This window comes from Nicotiana tomentosiformis, chromosome 8, assembly GCF_000390325.3.
Source record: "Nicotiana tomentosiformis chromosome 8, ASM39032v3, whole genome shotgun sequence".
Classification (NCBI taxonomy): domain Eukaryota; kingdom Viridiplantae; phylum Streptophyta; class Magnoliopsida; order Solanales; family Solanaceae; genus Nicotiana; species Nicotiana tomentosiformis.
In genome coordinates this window covers 66576344-66594073 of record NC_090819.1, presented here as the reverse complement: position 1 = coordinate 66594073, position 17730 = coordinate 66576344, and the positions used below count along the sequence as shown (strand labels likewise).

Here is a 17730-nt window from a genome sequence, read left to right as displayed (position 1 = left end):
AAACCGGTACAGAATAATAATGGAATCAAATCATAAAGTTCAGTAAGAAAACACACATATGTGTATGTATGTGTACAGTTTCTCAAATACCCTGCTCAGTCAATACTTAGCATATAGAGATAATATGCAGTTAAATCAGATAAATGATCAAGGAAATGGAAAATCCAAACAAAACAATGGCCAGATTTCCTCAACTTTTCCATATCCCTACCAAACCACTAATTTGTTTCCTCAATAACCGTGTGTACACCATCAAGAGAGAAACATGAAAAGGTAACCCTAGGGGGAAGTATCCATATCCACACGCAAACATGACCAATTCAACGTGCTACCAGCCCGGTGTGGTCACAGGCATAACAGTACAATTCGCCCGGTGTGGTCACAGGCATGACAACACAATCCGCCCGGCATGGTCACGGGTACAACAACAAAATCCGCTTGGCATAGTCATAGGCACAACAATACAATTCACCCGACGTGGTCACATGCACCTAGTCCAATCATATCATTCTAGAGCAAATAAACAAGTACACATGAAATGAGCGAATAACTAATCTCATGCTCCTGGACTGATATAAACGACATGCTAAAGTGTAGGCATGTGCAAGTGTACTATCACAACTCAAATTGGCATTTTCATCAGAGAATAACATTTATCAATTCATTCCAGGATTAAACCCCTATGTAGCCTCAAACATGACTTAAATAGTTCACAACAATGACACAAATGTGCGAAGCATCATAGCTTAAGGTTTTACAATCAATTCAAGGCTTGTTATAATTTAAGCACAACCCGAACATGAATAAATACCCCCGGTGTCAGCACATGGGCTCAATCCCACACATGTGCGCACCCAATAGCAAGTAGCTATCACAATAATTTAGCCATATAGTGCCTCAACCAAGTTTAGATAAGATAATTACTTCAAACAAATCAAATAGCTCCGCTAGCAAGACCTTCCCATGTGTATCAATCTCCGGGAGGCTCGAATCTAGCCAAAAATATCGTAATACTATCAATAAAAGCTATAGAAATTGATTTCAAATGATAAAACTAAGATCTTTAACCAAAATCAAAAAGTCAACCCAAAAGGTTAACTCCGGGCCCATGCCTCGGAACCCGACAAAGTTAACAAAATCTGAATACCCATCCAACCACGAGTCTAACCATACCAAAATCATCCAATTCCGACCACAAATTGACTCTCAAACCGCCAAATCTGACTCTCGAGTCCCTAGTCCAAAATCCCCCAAATTTCACCTTAAAAACACATAATTTAGGTGTAGAAATTAATGGGTATTCAATATTATTGGACAAAAGTGATCAAAAATAGCTTACCTCTTGATTTGTAAGGAAATCCCTCTCAAACAATCCCCTCTAGCCGAGCTCCCTAAGTCCAAATATGAAATAACACTCTAACCCACGATTTGGGGTTTTTAAGTTTGCCCAGGTACGCCTTCTTCTTGAATGTGGAAAGTGCCTCGCGTTCGCGAAGCACAAAACTCTCAACTGCCAAATTCCTCTTACGCAAACGCAAGACCTCCCTCACGAATGCGACTACCACTGGACCATTGCCTCCGCGAACGAGAACCCTCTCCCGCAAACGCGAAGGCTTACATGCCTGATGCCCCACCGACCTCATCCTTCTACTCAAAAGCGAGTCCTTCTCGCATTCACGGTGCACATTCCCACAAGACCTTCGCGAACGCGTCCATATTCTTGCGAAATCTATGAACAAACTTCACCAATCATCCAAATACACTTGGCGAATGCGAGACCTCTCTCGCGAACGCGTATAAGGAAACCAACAGAGCCATAACAACATTCTAACAAGTCTAAAAATGAGCCGAACCTGATCTGAATCACACTCGAGGCCCATCCAAACATACCAACACATCCTAAAACATCATACGTACTTAGTCGAAGCCTCAAATCACATCAAACAACATCAAAAATACAAATAACACCCCAATTCAAGCCTAATGAACTATTGAACTTCCAACTTCTAAAACCAATACCGAAACATACCAAATGAACTCTGATTGACCTCAAATTTGGCACACAAGTCATAAATGACACAACGGACCTATTCCAACTTCCGAAACCAAAATCCGAGCCCGGTAACAACAAAGTCAACTCTCGACCAAACTTCTCAACTTTTCAAACCTTCAACTTTCCAACTTTTGCCAATTCAAGCAAAAATGACCTACGGAACTCCAAATCAAATTTCGTACATACTCCTAAGTCCAAAATCACCATACGAAGCTATCGGGACCATCAAAACTCCATTTCGGAGTCATTTACTCATAAGTTAACATCCGGTCAACTCTTTCAACTTAAGCTTCCAACCTTGGGACTAAATGTCCCAATTCATTCTGAAACATCCCCGGAACCAAACCAACCACCCCGAAAAGTCACAAAACAACAAACAAACATAGAACAAGCAATAAATTAGGGAACGAGGTTACAATACTCAAAACAACCGACCGGGTCATTACATTCTCCCCCTCTTAATAAACGTCCATCATCGAACAGGTCTAGAATAATACTTGGAATCTCAAATAGGTGTGGATAGTTGTTCTGCATCTCCCCCTCAGTATCCCAAGTAGCCTCCTCAACTGGATGACAAAATGGCCACCAGCTCCACATCATAAGTCAAACCCCTATCTAACTGAACCGTGCTGAAGTCCAAACCATGAGACAGATCACTGAAATACTGGGGGAATACTTGATAGACTAGAAGGCACTGCAAGCTTCTAGGCCACCTCTCCAATCCTCTCAAGCACCTCAAAAGGGCCAATATACCGAGGACTCAACTTGCCCTTCTTCCCGAACCTTATAGAAACTCTGAGCAATACCTTATCTCCCACTATGTAGGCAACATCACGAACCTTCCGATCGACGTAACTCTTCTGTCTAGACCGTGCCATGCGAAGTTGATCCTGAATCAACTTGACCTTTTCCAAGCCATCCTAAACCAGATCTGTGCCCAACAATCTGGCCTCCCCCGGCTCAAACCACCCACTTGGAGATCGACACCGCCTCCCATATAAGGCCTCATACAGAGTCATATGAATACTCGATTGGTAGTTGTTGTTGTAGGAAAACTCTGCAAGTGGTAGAAACTGATCTCAAGAGCCCACAAAATCCATGACACAAGCACGTAGCATATCCTCCAATATCTCAATAATTCGCTCGGACTGTCCGTCTGTCTGAGGGTGAAATGTTGTACTCAACTCAACCCGTGTGCCTAAGCCTCACTGAACTGCTCTCCAAAATTGCAATGTGAACTGCGTACCCTGATCAGAAATAATAGACATTGGCACACTGTGAAGGCGAACAATCTTGCGGATATAGATCTCAACCAACTGCTCCGAAGAATAGGTAGTCACCACCGGAATGAAATGCACGGACTTAGTCAACCGATCCACAATCACCCAAATAGCATCAAATTTCTTCAAGGTCCGTGGGAGTCTATTAACAAAGTCTATGGTGATATGCTCCCATTTTCACTCAGGGATCTCAAGCCTCTAAAGCAAACCGTTTGACCTCTGATGCTCGTACTTCACCTGCTGACAATTCAAGCACCGAGCTACAAACCCCACTATAACTTTCTTCATTATCCTCCACTAATAGTGCTACCTCAAGTCCTGATACATCTTTACGGCACCCGAATGAATAAAATATCGTGAACTGTGGGCCTCATCAAGAATCAACTCACATAACTCATCCACATTGGGCAAATAAATCCGACCTTGCATCCACAACACCCCATCATATCTAATAGAAACCCAATTGGCATCACTGTGCTGAATCATGTCCTTAAGGACAAGCAAATAGGGTTCATCATACTAACGCTCTCTGATGCGCTCATATAAAGAAGACCGAGAAACCACGCAAGCTAGAACCCGACTAAGTTCCGAAACATCTAACCTCACGAACTGATTGGCCAAGGCCTGAACATCTGATGCAAGAAATCTCTCACCAATAGGAATATAAGCAAGGCTACCCATACTCACATCCTTTCTACTCAAAGCATCGTCCACCACCCTTCCCGGGATGATATAAAATGGTAATATCATAGTCTTTTAACAGTTCCAACCACCTCCGCTGCCTCAAATTTAGATCCTTGTGCTTGAACAAGTGTTGTAGACTCCGATGATCTGTAGAGATAATGCCTCCAAATCTTCAATGCATGGACAATGGCTTCCAACTCTAAATCGTGAACGGGGTAGTTATTCTCATGGGGTTTCAACTTGCGTGAAGCATAAGGAATCACTCTACCCTCTTGCATCAAGACACACCCAATACCAATCCAAGAAGCATCACAATAAATTGTATATGAACCCAATATTGAAGGCAAAACTAGAACTGGAGTTGTGGTCAAGGCAGTCTTGAGCTTCTGAAAACTCTCTTCACACTCATCAGACCACCTGAATGGGGCACCCTTCTAGGTCAACCTAGTCAAAGGCGCTGCAATGGACAAGAAACCCTCCATAAAGCGGTGATAATATCCGACCAAGCTAAGAAAACTCTGAATCTCAGTAGTTCAAGACGGTCTTGGCCAACTCTAAACCGAATCAATCTTCTTAGGATCTATCTTGATCCCCTCACTGGACACCAGGTGCCCCTAGAATGCCACAGAACCGAGCCAAAACTCACACTTGAAGAATTTAGCATAAAGCTTCTCCTCCTTCAACATTTGTAGTACAATCCTCAGATGTTGTGCATGCTCCTTCTGGCTACATGAGTACACCAGAATATCATCAATAAATAATATGACAAATGAATCAAGATATGGCTGGAATACAATGTTCATCAGATGCATGAATGTTGTTGGGGCATTGGTTAGTCCAAAAGACATCACAAGGAATTTGTAGTGACCATAGCGGCTCCTGAAAGCCATCTTCAGAATATCAGAGTCCTGAATCTTCAACTGGTGAAACCCAGACCTCAAATCAATCTTGGAGAACACTTTAGCTCCTTGAAGTTGGTCAAATAAGTCATCAAAGCGCGGCAAAGGGTACTTGTTCTTAATTGTAACTTTGTTCAACTATCTATAATCAATGCACATCCGCATAGTACCATCCTTCTTCTTCAAAAATAGAACTGATGCATCCCAAGGCGACACACTAGGCCTAATGAATCCCTTATCAAGAAGCTCCTGAAGCTGCTATTTCAATTCCTTCAACTCTATTGGTTCCATATGATATAGAGGAATAGAAATGGGCTGAGTGCCCGACACCAAGTCAATACCAAAATCAATGTCCTTGTCGTGTGGCATGCCCGACAGGTCTATAGGTAACACATCCAGAAAGTCTCAAACTACCAGAATAGAATTAATGGTAAGAGTATCAGCACCAACATCCCTCACAAACGCCAAAAATATGCAATAAACCCCTTCCCAACCATCCATTGGGTCTTTAGATATGAAATCACCCTACTGGGAACATAGTCTAGAGAACCTCTCCACTCTATCCTACGCAACTTTGGCATCATCAACATCACGGTCTTAGCTTGACAATCCAGAATAGCATGACATGGGGACAACCAATCCATGCCCATAATCACGTCAAAATCAACCATACTAAGCAATAAGAGATCAACTCTCATCTCCAATCCCCCAATGATCACCACACATGACCAATACACACGGTCCACAATAATAGAATCACCCACCGGCGTAGATATAAGAACAAGCATAACTAAGGACTCATAGGGCATATCCAAATAACAAGCAAAGTATGATGATACATATGAATAAGTGGAACCAGGGTCAAATAATATGGAAGCATCCCTGTGATACACTAAGACAATACTTGTGGTCACCGCATCTGAAGCAACAACCTCTGGCCTGGTGGGAAAAGCATAGCATCGAGCCTGACCGCCACCTGATTGGCCTTCCCCTCTAGGATGAACTCTTGCTGCCTAAGCCCCATCCCGAGCTGGCTAAGCAGGTGGTGAAGTAACTGGTGCTGGAATCGTAGGCTGCGATATCTGATGTGGATCCCTACTCAATAGTTTTGGGCAATCGCTCTTTAGATGACTCAAATCCTTGCACTCATAGCAACACTCTTCATGGGCTGCTGACCCTGATAACCCGAGGAACTGCCTGTAGAAACCTAGGAAGATGAAGCATGGTAAGAACTCTATGCTGGTAATGCACTAAATGGTGACTGACCCGAACAAGCACTATAGGAACCATAGCTAACTGATGCACCACGATGAACTAGATGAGCCATCTGAGCAGGCCTATAAGGATGACCCTTGTTGTGATGGGACTGTCCTCTAGAAGAAACACTATTGAAACTACCCAAACCATGATGCCTCTTGGCCTTCCTCTCCTCATGCTCCTGACTGCGAACCTGCTCTAGGCACCTAGCAATATAAACCACCTTATTGAATCTAGCGCATGACGCAATCTGTCGAGTCATAATGTAACGTAGTCCATAGTTGAGGCCATCAATAAACCTCCTGACCCTATCTCTCTCAATGGGAACTAACCATATCGCATGACGATCCAACTCTAAAAATATCATCTCATATTAGGTCACTAACATACCCTCCTAGCGTAGCTACTCAAACTGCCTACACAACTCCTCCATGCGAGTCGGTGGAACGAACTTCTCTAAGAACAAAACTGAGAGCTCATGCCACGTAAGTGGTGCAGCACCGACTGGCCTACTCAACTCATAGGCATCCCAATATCTAAAGGCTACTCCCGATAGCTGAAAACTAGTAAATAAGACTCCAGTAGTCTCTAGAATTCCCATCGTGCGAAGGATCCGCTGGCATCTGTCTCAAAAATCCTGAGCATCCTCTGACTCGGCCCCACTGAAAGCTGGAGGCCTGAGCTTCCAAAACTTCTCTAGCCTCTACTGATCCTCGTCACTCATAGGTGGACCAACCTGGGCCTGAACAGCTGCAACCGGATGGGCTGGTAGTACCCTCGGTGTCTGAAGTCCTTGAACCACCTGCTTTGGGGTACGAGTGGTGGGAGTCTGAGCACCTCCCCCGGCCTGAGAAGTGGATGGTGCGGCCTGAACTAAACTTGCCTGAGAAAGGCTAGTGCATACAATCAATATTCTACATTTTAGTATAAGGAAGGTAAGAAGAATAATTTCAAATTCACATAAGGTATTTTCAGAGTGAGTGTTACAGTTATGGCAATATGGAGGTGCTTAAGAAGAATACAATTGCGTATGGGCCGTAGGGCATTGTGGTTCTATGGTAAGGTTTGTGGGGTGAGTTGTAGCTAAAGATCGTGGCGTTTTAGTAAGGAGAAGTATCAATCGGAAGACAAATTCGGAAGGGACTCAGAGAAATAGGACAACTTGGTAGTAGGTTGGATCAGTATGGTAATGGATATGATCGGTTCTCTGGGTGCTTATGATGTGGGGGTTTTCTACAGGTGCTTTGTGGCAATACTCTTGGGTTTGGCGACATGCGTGGCTTGGTTGAGTTAGAGAGATTTAAATTTGATGGCTTGATTATGTGTTCTATGGATTTGGAGACTAGGAGTTTTTAGGAGCAAATTGTTTCATGGTTGTGGACTGTGAGGTCGTGGCCGAAGCTAGCCAGATGATAATATGTATTATGACTCAGTCATTGTGGATAGGTTCTAGGGATGGTTAATTCTATTTGTGGGGACCAGAGTTGATGTAATGACCCAACCGATCATTTTGACTTTTAGAATTCCGTTCCCCTAAATATAACTCTCCGTATGTACTTTATATATTTATGACTTGCGGGGATGGTTGATTCGGGATTTGGAAGTGTTCGGGTTGAAATCGGAACACTTGATTTCTTAAGTTGACCTTAAAATACTAAGTTTGACTTCGATCAACATTTTGAGAAAACGACCTCGGAATAAAATTTTGATGCATCCAACAGCTCCGTATGGTGATTTTGGACTTAGGAGCATGTTCGGAATTTTATTTGAAAATCCGTAGTTAAATTAGGCTTGAAATGGCTAAAATAGGAATTTAAGTTTAGAAGTTTGACCGGGGGGTTGACTTTTTGATATCGGGGTCGGAATCCAGTTCTGAAAATTTTTACAGCTCCATTATGTCATTTATGACTTGTATACAAAATTTGAGGTCAATCGGACTTGATTTGATAGGTTCTGGCATCATTTGTAGAAATTAAAAGTTTCAAAGTTCATTAAACTTGAATTGGGGCGGAAGCCCCCTGAAAGCCTGGAATCACAATGGGCACAGCTTGTGCCTGAGTTGGTCCCACTGGCTTAACCATATCCGGTATCTGCTCCTGAGCTGGAGCAATAGGTGGCTCCACTAGTGCTTCTCTAACCGTTGTACGACCTGCACCTTAACCTCTGCCGCGACCCCGGTCTCTTGCGACTCTAGCTGGTGGTATTGGTGACTGTCTACCCAATCCGATCGCGCGTGTCCTCACCATCTATGAGAGAATAGAATAATAGAAGTTTAGTTTTTGGAATCAATAAATCCACACGATAAGAATACAAGAAAGTGAAGTTTCCTAATGGTTTGGTAGCCTTTCAAAGATAAGTACAGACGTCTCCGTACCGATCAGCAATACTTTACTAAACCTACTCATAACTTGTAATACCTATGAACCTAGGGCTTTGATACCAACCTATCACGACACAAAATCCCTAACCATCATGATGGCGCCTGACACACCGACTAGGCAAGATGAAACATGATAACAAAGGAAAACAGAACAATTGAACTTATAGAAATAGCATAAGTCTGAAATCTTAATACCACAAAACTGCTAATACAAAATAGACCCCCCAAAAACTGATAAATACGGAGTCATGAGATTTACAACGGAATACAAGTCAAAAACTAAATAATAATAACATTGTCTAAACTGTAACAACAGTATGAAAGGAAAAGACCCAATGATAGTCCAACACGCAAGCCGACTGTTGATAACTGGTCCCCACACCTAGATCTGCATAATTAAGTGTAAACTGTAGTATGAGTACAACCGGCCCAATTTACTCAAAAAATATTGTAAATAAATACGGCGAGGTAAGAGAAGCACAAATTATTAAATGATGCTAGTTATCACCTGTGTAGTTTCATCTTTTAAACAGGTGCAGAACAATAATGGAATCAAATCATAAAGTTCAGTAAGAAACCATTTGTGTGTGTATGTGTACAGTTTCTCAAATACCCTGCTCTATCAATACTCAGCATATAGAGATGATATGTTGTTAAATTAGATAAATGATCATGAAATGAAAATCCATACAAAACACTAGCCAGACTTCCTCAACTTTTCCATATCCGTACCAAACCACTGATTAGTTTCCTCAATAAGTGCGTGTACACCATCAATAAAGAAACATGAGAGAGTGACCCTAGGGGAATGGATCCATATCCATACGCAAGCACGACCAATACAACATGCTACTAGCCCGGCGTGGTCACATGCTTAATATCATAATCTGCCTGGTGTGGTCACATGCATAACAATACAATTCGCCCAATGTGGTCACATGCATAACAACACAATCCGCCCGGCATGGTCAGACGCACAACAACACAATCTACCTGGCGTGGTCACAGTCACCCAGTCCAATCATATCATACAGGAGCAAATAAACAAGAATACATGAAATGAGCAAATAAAAAATCTCATGCTCCTGGACTGGTATAAACGACATGCTAAAGTGTAGGCATGTGCAAAGTATACTATCATCAGAGAATAACATTATCAGTTCATTCAGGGATTAAAACCCTATATAGCCTCAAACATAGCTCAAATAGTTCACAACAATGACACAAATGTGCGAAGCATTATAGCTTAAGGTTAAACGCTCAATTCTAGGCTTATTATAACCTGAGCACAACCCGAACATGAATAAATACCCCCAGTGTTAGCACATGGGCTCAACCCCACACATGTGCACACCCAATAGCACGTAGATATCACAATAATTCAGGCATATAGTACCTCAATCGAGTTTATATAAGATACTTGCCTCAAGAAAATCAAATCACACTGCTAGCAAGCCCTTCCCACGTGTATCAATCTCTGGGAGGCTCGAATCTAGCCAAAAATAATGTAATACTATCAATAAAAGCTATAGAAATTGATTCCAAATAATAAATCTAATATATTTAACCAAAATTAAAAAGTAAATCAAAAAAGTCAACTCTAGAACCACGCCTCCGAACCCGACAAAATTCACAAAATCCGAACACCTATTGACGAGAGCAAAACACACACTAAAATATGCTCGCTAGTCGAATATAGTAAATTATAATATCGCATCCACATTGATTGGAGTTAAACAGTATTATCATAATTTGTATTTATATTATTATCCAGGATGATCAACAATGGATACTTATATGATTTAAACTAAAATTAACTAAGAGTCTAAACAATTGACTAATGACAATCAACGCAAGTACTGAGCAAAGGAAGTTATCAATTGGGAGAAGATAGGGTTGATAGGATAGGTGCAAGACATATGTTTGGGATTTAACTCTAGGTAATTCACTTCTAATGTTCAAGTGAGTCTCTCGAATTCACTGGGTTATTAGTTTAATTGATTAGTAGAAACTCCTATCTTGATTAAATCTCAACCTCACAAGATGAACCAATTTTAAGCACGCGAAGATATGCAAGAATTCGTAGTGGATTGGTCTTTAGGAGAACCTCTCTCAATTATCCTCCTAACTAAGTTTAATCAACAATTCAACTAGCCTCTTCCGATTACTAAGAAGAATTAATGACTTCAACCAACAAAATGTAATGCAACAATATCACAAGTTATGCCTCTCTCTATTATACGAACATGTGAATATAGATGCAACAGTTAAAACATTCAGAACGATTCAATACATAAAAACTAGAGTTAATTATCCACAAACAAGTATCAAGACACCAAATACATCAACCCAAAAGAGAACTACTCCATAGATATGGAGTAATTCATCACAAATATAAAGAAAAACATAAAACGATCCAAACTCTTGTCTTGAGCGAGGATTAGATAATGAATCCCTTGTGCTTTTGCTTCTCCACCATCTCTCGAGCCTCTTTAGGTCTTAGATGTGTCAAAAGTCCTTAAAATAACGTTTTTACATGTATTTATACTAAGTAGGGTCGGGCCCAGACGAAAATGTATTTATACTAAGTAGGGATAATAACTCTGTAAATATTGCATAGGCGCATCGCATGGGGAGACACACCATGCGGGGAGGTTGTGGGAAACTTCAGAGAGCTTGTTCTGACAGACTTTAGGAAAATTGGGCAGCCGCGGTGCGCCACGCGCCGCTCCACGTGTCGCGGCTATGGGACTTTTTTTGAGTACGGGTTTTTCTTGCTTTTTAGCTATCCTAACGTGGTTCTCGACCCCCGAACGCGATCCCGGCTTATTCCCTTAGGCTTTTACTCAGACTTCAAAGCTCTAAATCACTCGAATTCATTCCATAACATCTACATACCTCGAAATCACTCCTATAAGGCATAAAACACATAATTAGTGCAAAACACTAGTGATTAAAGCTCAAACTCAATTAAAGTGCAGTAAATTAGAGTGAAATAAGCGACTAAAACATGTAATTAGCCTACCATCAACACCCCATACATAAACCATTGCTCGTCCTCGAGCAATCAAACTACACTTTATATAGACACTACCGTTTTAAATAACTCTCATAACTCATCACACCAAGAATAATTAAAATAGATTAAGCATAACACTGTAACATCCTAGCCTCAAGATTTGACTCGAAATCACCACGCATTATTTATAACCCGCTCAGTTACTCTAACACGGAGGTCAACGACATTACCTTTCATTCATGAATCAAGTGCCCTCCCAACAATAGAGAGTAGTTCCACACACCATTAAATTTAACAACAATCAAGAACTCAATATAGAAAGAATCACTCACTCTCATAAATAACATTCATATGCCACAAAAGATGAACCATAGGCTTGCCCGTAGTGTACTACTCAACTAATCGAGCTCATTCAGTCAAGGATCAAGTAGGACTTTAATTGGTTGTAATGTAGGCTGCGGGACGGTTAGGATACATTTAGATATAAGAGTGACTACACCTCCCTAAGCACTTTAATATATACATACCTTTCATTGTTCAAAACCCTACACTTATGTCAAACCATAACTCTACCTTCACATCAATATAGATTAACTCCCAACTTCTTTAAGCACAATTACATCAAGAGTTATCACTATCATGGAATATTTTGCACAGTCATACAATTAACTTTTTTTTCTTTTTCTTTTTCTTTTTCAATTCAAGTGGCTCTTACTTTTTTCAACACAATGCATCTTTCTCCTAATTCAATGGTTCCACTCAAAAGCCAAATCAACTATCCCACACTTCAACTTTTACAAAGTTCATAACAAATTAAAGTGCTCATGAGAGGTAAAAAGTTAAAATAGATAGTCAATTCAAACAAATAGGTAAGGCTTGTAATGTGGTTGCCAAAGAAATAGGATTACAGGCTCAACAGGGTTAACTAAGATACATAACAATTAGGTGGGTAAAAGCATATAACTGGCTCAACAAAGAAATGCCTATATCACTTCCAAGACTGAACAAAACTACCATTTTGCTTTGCAAACACACGGGGCAAGTTCTAGACATCAAATCCAATGCACAGAATAACACAAAACCTCACACACACATGGCATATAACTCACTCAGGATCGGACTATCAAGATACTCTAGTCAAAGCAGTTAAGCAAAGTTAAGATCATGCACTTTAAAGTATTTATACACGAGTCAAAAACTGAGCGTAAGCATCACAACTAAAGCACTCACTATTCTCAAGGCATAATAAAGTCAAGAGACATTGCTTTCAATTCAAAACACAGCACAAGTTCCCTACTACTAATAAAAATAAAAACTAACTACACCCGGTTCAAACAAAATCCTTGGAAAAGAACTGCAGCACAAAGAAAAATCAAGGGGGAATTATTACACTACCTAACAAAATAAAATCTTTTTGTATTTTTATTTCTACTTTAATCCCTCAAGAAACCCATCGAATGATATCCATCATCGGGAAAAATCGAAAATTTTAAAATTTTTATGGTTTTTCTCATTTTTCTATCTCTAACTACTAAAACAACAAAACTAAATTACTAACACAGATACATACAACATATAATTTTCCCCACCCCATACTTTAAGTTGTGGCATGTCCCCATGACACACAATTAAAAAGTATAAGGTAAAGAAAACTTCCCTGAATTTTCAGTCAGGGTCTGAATCGAAGTCGGGCTCTATTCCACGCACCCAAACCAATGCACACATCCATGCAAACAGCTTTTTCTCGGCCTTCTTGGGGTACACTCCACACTTATCTTTTCCACTCATTGTAGCACTTTCTTTCGAGCTCTTCAGTTTCCTCTCAACACTTGTAGTTGGCTTCTCCTTTTTCACCCACGTTTCTACATTCATCGCAAAAGTCACAGTCTCCTCACCCACTCTAAGCATGAGTCTTCTATCGTGTATGTCTAAGATTGCTCTGCCCGTTGCTAAGAATGGTCTTCCTAAGATGAGAGGGACCTCCTTATTCTCCCCCATATTCACTACTATAAAGTCTACAGGAAATACAAACTTATCTACCCACACTAAAACATCTTCCACAATCCCCTCGGGTATCAGAGTTGTTTGGTCAGCCAGCTACAAAGATATTGGTACCGACCTTATCTCTCCAATCTCACTCTCCAGCTTTCTGTAAATAGATAAAGGCATTAGATTAATTGAGGCACCTGAATCACATAAATACTTATCAAAATTAAGAGTGCCTAACGAGCAAGGTATAGTAAAACTCCCTAGATCTCCACACTTTTGTGGGAATTTATTTTGCAAGATTGCACTGCAATGCTCTGTGAGCTTCACTACTGATGTTTCTTCTATCTTTCTCTTCTTTGTCAGGATTTCTTTCGAGAATTTTGCATAAGCTGGCATATGGGAGAGCACTTCTGTGAATGGAAAATTTATATTAATTTGTTTCAGCATATCCAGAAATCTCTCAAATTGCTTGTCCAGCTTCTCTCTATAAAGCTTTTGGGGAAAAGGTAAAGCAGGCATGTGCTTGCTCTCTTCAGATTTATCCCTTCTTGAATTCTCTTCCTTCTTATTTTTCTCAGTTCCCTTCTTGCCTTTCTTCTTCTTATCAACTTCATTTTTCAGCTTCTCCCCACTTTCTTTTTTAGGTATCACCTTTTTTTGGATAGGGGTGGGCTATTTCACTACTTATCTACTTCTCAGAGTTACAGCATTTACCGTTTCCTTGGGGTTTCTTTTAGTATCAGCTGGCAAAGTACTTGGGATCCTTTCAGACAATATGGTGGAAATTTGTCCCACTTGCTTCTTCAAGTTTCACAGCCCTGTGCCAAGTTCTTTAATAGCTGCACCATGAACATCTAATCTCTCATCGATCTTGACAATGAATGACTTCATTAGATCTTCTAACCCAAACTGAATTGGTTGTTAAGTCTGAAATTGCGGCCTCGGCTGATTCACAAAACCATGAGCTCCTTGAAATCTGGAGTTATTTTGTTGCCATGCATTTGCTGTACCCCCAGGTGAACTCCATGAAAAAACGGGGTGCTTCCGACCTATTGCATTGAAGTTATAATTACCCACAGCACTAACTTTCTCAGTTGAGGCTTGACACTCATGGGTAGGGTGACCTCTTCCACATATGTCACATACTGTATGAGGCTCGTTATGTATCGAAGCTAAGGTCAGGTTCCTTATTTCTTTCGCCATGGCATCAAGTTGTACCTGGACAGATGTGTTAGCATCAACCTATGATCTTCTTCTTTCAGCAATTTCAGAAGGCCATTGATTTGCATCTTCAGACAACTCATCAAGAATAGTGACTATCTCCTCTAGAGTCTTTTTCATCAACGGGCCTCCAACTGCATTACTCAATGTTCTCCATGAGGTTGGTGTCAATCCATCCCAAAAATCCTAGAGTTACATCCAGAGTTCAATTCCGCTATGTTGACACTTTCTCACTATCTCCTTAAACCTCTCCCATGCTTCAAACATAGTTTCAGTCTCATTCTGGCAGAAGTTATGGATTTCTCTTCTAAACTTGCCCGTCTTAGCTGAGGAGAAATATTTATCAAGAAATTTTCTGGTCATCTCCTCCCATGTTCTAATTGATCCCTGGGGCAAGCTTCTAAGCCACTGCTTTGCATCATCTTTGAGTGTGAAGGGGAATTTCCTTAAGTAAACTGCATCTTGTGAAACATCATTGTATTGGAAGGTGTTCATAATCTCCTCGAAGTCCATTAGATGTGTATTTGGATCTTCGTTTGGCTTTCCTCTGAAGACACAGCAGTTTTGCAAAGTTTGAATCAATCCCTGCTTCAATTCGAAATAGTTCGCAGCCATTGGAGGTGGTCTAACACTTGATAAACCTTGGTTGTAGACTGGTCTAGCATAGTCATCAAGTGGTCTTCCATCCCCGATAGGTATATTTCCGAACTGGTATTCACCCACGAGTCGATTCTGAGCAATTCTTCGAGCCCTCTCCTCTTCATAGACATGTTGTGCATTTTGAAGAGCATCTTCCTCCGCATCTCGTGCAGCTTTCTGTCGTTGTTGGGCTGCCTCTCTTGCAGCCAAATCAATATTATCATCATCTCCCGCCATAATTTCTTTAGTTGAGCATTTCCCAACCTTCTCTATTTTCTCGGGGAGATTTCTTTCCTTCCTCAATGGTCGCAGTTGTTTCTCGATTTCTAGTTCGTATGGGAGTTCTTCTTTCCCATAGGATCGAGTCATACACCAATCTAACCTGTAGCCTGCGCACAATCAAGTAACACCAAATGTAAAAAGATAAAAAGAAAAGAAAAAAGAAAAATTCCTGAATTAGCACTACAAACTATTTCAAACACTATTAATTGCCAATCCCCAGCAACGGCGCCAAAATTTGACGAGCGCAAAACACACACTAAAATATACTCGCTAGTCGGATATAGTAAATCATAATATCGTATCCACATAGATTAGATTTAAATAGTATTATCGTAGTTTGTAGCTATATTGCTATCCAGGATGATCAACAATAGATACTTATGTGATTTAAACTAAAATTAACTGAGAGTCTAAACTATCGACTAATGACAATCAACGCAAGTATTGAGCAAAGAAAGTTATCAATTGGGAGAAGATAGGGTTGATAGGATAGGTGCAAGACATATGTTTGGGATTTAACTCTAGGTAATTCACTTCTAATGTTCAAGTGAGTCTCTCGAATTCACTTGGTTATTAGTTTAATTGATTAGTAGAACCTCCTATCTCGATTAAGTCTCAACCTCACAAGATGAACCAATTTTAATCACGTGAAGATATGCAAGAATTCGTAGTGGATTAGTCTTTAGGAGAACCTCTCTCAATTATCCTTCTAACTAAGTTTAATCAACAATTCAACTAGCCTCTTCCGATTACTAAGAAGAATTAATGACTTCAACCAACAAAATATAATGCAACAATATCACAAGTTATGCCTCTCTCGATTACACGAACACGTGAATATAGATGCAATAGTTAAAACATCCAAAACGATTCAATACATAAAAACTAGAGTTAATTATCCACAAACAAGTATCAAGACACCACATCCTTCAACCCTAAAGAGAACTACTCCATAGATATGGAGTAATTCATCATAAATATAAAGAAAAACTTAAAACGATCCAAACTCTTATCTTGAGTGAGGATTGAATGATGAATCCCTTGTAATTTCGCTTCTCCACCTTATCTCGAGACTCCTTAGGTCTTAGATGTGTCAAAAGTCCTTAAAATAACATTTTTACATGTATTTATACTAAGTAGTGTCGGGCCCAGACAAAAATACCTTTTCCTACGCGAACTAGGATAATAACTCTGTACAAATTGCACAGGCGCGCCGCATGGGGTGACGCGCCATGCGGGGCGGTTGTGGGAAACTTCAGAGAGCTTGTCCTAATAGACTTTAGGAAAATTGGGCAGTCGCGGTGCGCCACGTGCCGCCCTACACGCCGCGACTGTGGGACTTTCTCTGAGTTCGGATTTTCTTGCTTTTTAGCTATCCCGACATGGTTCTCGACCCCCGAACGTGATCTCGGCTTATTACCTTGGGCTTTTACTCAGACTTCAAAGCTCCAAATCACTCGAATTCATTCCATAATATATACATACCTCATAATCACTCCTACAAGGTAAAAAATACACAATTAGTACAAAACACTAGCGATTAAAGCTCAAACTCAATTAAAGTGCAGTAAATTAGAGTGAAATAAGCTACTAAAATATGTAATTATAGCCTACCATCACCTATCCAACCACGAGTCCAACCATACCAAAATCATCCAGTTCTGACCACAAATCGACCCTCAAACCCCCAAATCTTACTCTCCAATCCCTAGTAAAAAATCACCCAAATCGCACCTTAATAACATATAATCTAGGTGTAGAAATCAATGAGTATTCAATATTATTGGACAAAAGTGAAGAGAAATCCCACTCAAAACATCGCCCCTAGCCGAGCTCTCCAAGTCCAAATGTGAAATAATACTCTAACCCACGATTTGGGGTTTTAAAATCTGCTGAGGTACGACTTCTTCACGAACGCGAAAAGTGCCTCGCGTTCGCGAAGCACAAATTCCTCTTACGCGAACTTGAGACCTCCCTTGTGAACGCGACTACCACTGGACCATTGCCTCCGCGAATGCGAACTCTCT

General features: G+C 40.6%; 1 non-coding gene across 1 annotated transcript; it reads left to right on the top strand.

Annotated features, from left to right (window-relative positions):
• The first annotated feature begins 14990 nt into the window (after positions 1–14990).
• Positions 14991–15097, top strand: LOC117276222 (small nucleolar RNA R71). The gene has a single exon (XR_004506461.1). It is a non-coding gene; the product is annotated as a small nucleolar RNA R71 (small nucleolar RNA).
• Positions 15098–17730: the final 2633 nt, after the last annotated feature.